The sequence below is a fragment of the Sapajus apella genome, unplaced genomic scaffold, assembly GCF_009761245.1.
Source record: "Sapajus apella isolate SASKATOON/1434 unplaced genomic scaffold, GSC_monkey_1.0 scaffold62, whole genome shotgun sequence".
NCBI classification, from domain to species: Eukaryota; Metazoa; Chordata; class Mammalia; order Primates; family Cebidae; genus Sapajus; species Sapajus apella.
In genome coordinates this window covers 482427-484805 of record NW_022437002.1, presented here as the reverse complement: position 1 = coordinate 484805, position 2379 = coordinate 482427, and the positions used below count along the sequence as shown (strand labels likewise).

The window sequence follows — 2379 nt, the reverse complement described above, 5'->3', positions numbered from 1 at the left end:
AAGCAATCAGTGATGCTCTGTAAGTCACTCTCCTCCGAGATTCGGGAGGTGCATGAACTGCCATTCCACCATTCACCACTGGTTCTTTGGTCCACTGATCACAGATGTGAGCTGTACAGACACCGCAGCAAATTCGATCCCTTCCCGGTTTCCTGGAGAGGGTGGGGAGAGGGGTCGCTTTTCCTTAAACTCATCCCTCCACCAAGAAAAACGTCTGGAGTTTCGTGCCCTGAAGCCGCCCGGGCTGATGTTTAAAAGTTAAATAATAACCAAGTTTCTACAGAAACTCCGCCTGGTGCCGAAGCCCCCGTTCTGCCCAGCCGGGGGGCAGAGGTCTGAGGCAGGACGGTTTTGAAAAATGTACTTTGACCCGATCCGGTTACTGTAACCGGATCCCTAGGGAGCAGTCCCCGTCGGGACGGGCCGAGCAGGCTCCCCAGTGGCGAAGACCCTAAGCACTGGCACAAAGGGGGCGCAACGCAGCCCAGACAAAAGGACCCAGCCAAGTCTCGGGGGGCGGAGAGGGCGAGCCTGCGCGGGCCCTACCACAGACGTAGAAGCCCGGGCTGGACCGTTGTGGGAGGGCCGAGGAGGGAGGCGGCGGCCCCGCCCCGCCCTGGCCCGGAGCGTCGGCGACCCGGGCCGTTACTTTATGTCCGGATCAGGACCCCCTCCCAGAGCCAAAAGGGGGGCCGCAGCCTGAGGGGCGCCCGCAGCCAGACCCCGCGTACGTCCTGCTCACTTTCCCTTGCTCGCTGAACTCACCGAGGTCTCCGCCGCCGCCTCCTCAGCCTCCACAGCAGCCTCTCCCGGAAATCCTACCTGGCCAGTTGGCCGCCAGGCAGCAGCCGGAGCCTTCGGCCCCCGGGGAGGGGGAAAAAGGGAACCGGCTGGACAGTGTGGGGTAGGACGTGCGCCGCGGAGGCTCACGGGACTTGTAGTCCCCAGGAGGGAGCGGTTGCGCGGTGAGCTGAACAAAATGGCGGGAAGTTTGCGTCCTTTCTCTCCGGTCCGTCGTCCTCCTTACGGCTGCTCTGGGCATGCGCTGACCTCTGCCCGCACCTTGTGTGTACAAGAACTTGGGCACCCTTCCTGGTACTGCGGGAGGCAAAGGTCTTTGGGCTTGGGAGGATAGGATTCAATACTGGGCTCCAGGCAGTACCCAAAAAAGGAACTGATACAAGAGTATTGTTTGAGAAAACTGTGCCCCTGACTGGCCAAATTTCAATCATAATCACCCCAAAAGAAAAACTATTTATTGACCAATTTGAAGTGCAAAAAAACTTACAAGCAAGTTATCTACCCTCAGTGTTGTGCGTAAGAAGCCCAAAAATCATTCTGGACACGTCCCTCAAGTGATTAAGTCCAGTCATCCTACATCCCCAATATTTTAATTCCTTTCTATGTCTTTCACTACCATCACCTAGTGAAATCCACCATCATTTCTCTCCAAGTCTCAGTAGTTTCAGGCCGCTAGGCTATCACCCTCCGAAAACCTTAAGCTGGGCGTGGTGGCACATGCCTGTAATCCCTGCTACTCGGGAGGCTAAGGCAGGAGAATCTCTTGAACCTGGTAGGCTGAGGTTGCAGTGAGCTGAGATCACGCCCTTGCACTCCAGCCTGAGCAAGCGGAAGACTCCGTCTCAAAAAAAAAAAAAAATATATATATATATATATATATATATTTATTTATTTATTTACACACATATGTAATATCGATACAAAAATTAGCCAGGGCTTAGTGGTGTACACCTGTAGTCCCAGCTACTTGGGAGGCTGAGGTAAGAGGATCATTTGAGCCTGAGATGTCGAGATTGCAGTGAGCTGAGATCGCACCAGTGCACACCAGCCTGAGCAACAGAACAGGACCCTGTCTCAGTAGAAAAAGAAAAATGAAGAAAAAAAATTGGCCAGGTGCAGTGGCTCATGCCTGTCATCCCAGCACTTTGGGAGGCCAATGCGGGAGGATTCCTTGAGCCCAGGAGTTTGAGACCAGCCTGCCAGCCTGGGCAACCGAGTGAGATCCCATCTCTACAAAAACAATTTTAAAAATGAGCTGGGCCTGGTGGAACGTGCCTGTAGTTGCAGCCACTCAGGAGGCTGAGATGGGAGGATTATTTGAGCCAAGGAGGTCCAGACTGCAGTGAGCTAGGATGGTACCACGGCACTCCAGCCTGGGCGACAGAGGGAGACCTTGTCTCAAGAATTTTTTTTAAATATAAAAATTTTTTTTGCCAGGTGCGGTGGCTCATACATGTAATCCCAGCACTTTGGGAGGTTGAGGCAGGTGGATCACCTGAGGTCAGGAGTTCACACCAACCTGACCAACATGGTGAAACCCGATCTCTATTAAAAATACAAAAATTTGTTTGGCATAGT

General features: G+C 53.4%; 1 protein-coding gene across 3 annotated transcripts in view; it reads right to left on the bottom strand.

Moving 5' to 3' along the window:
* Nucleotides 1-1003, bottom strand: part of PHACTR4 (phosphatase and actin regulator 4) — a 127973-nt gene extending 126970 nt beyond the window's left edge. For 2 of the 3 annotated variants that reach the window (XM_032246586.1, XM_032246587.1), the window contains exon 1: nt 766-1003. The gene's annotated coding sequence lies outside the window, so the exon portion shown is untranslated. The remainder of the gene's footprint in view (nt 1-765) is intronic. The other variant, XM_032246589.1, reaches the window with a different exon arrangement.
* Between the last annotated feature and the right edge of the window lie 1376 nt (nt 1004-2379).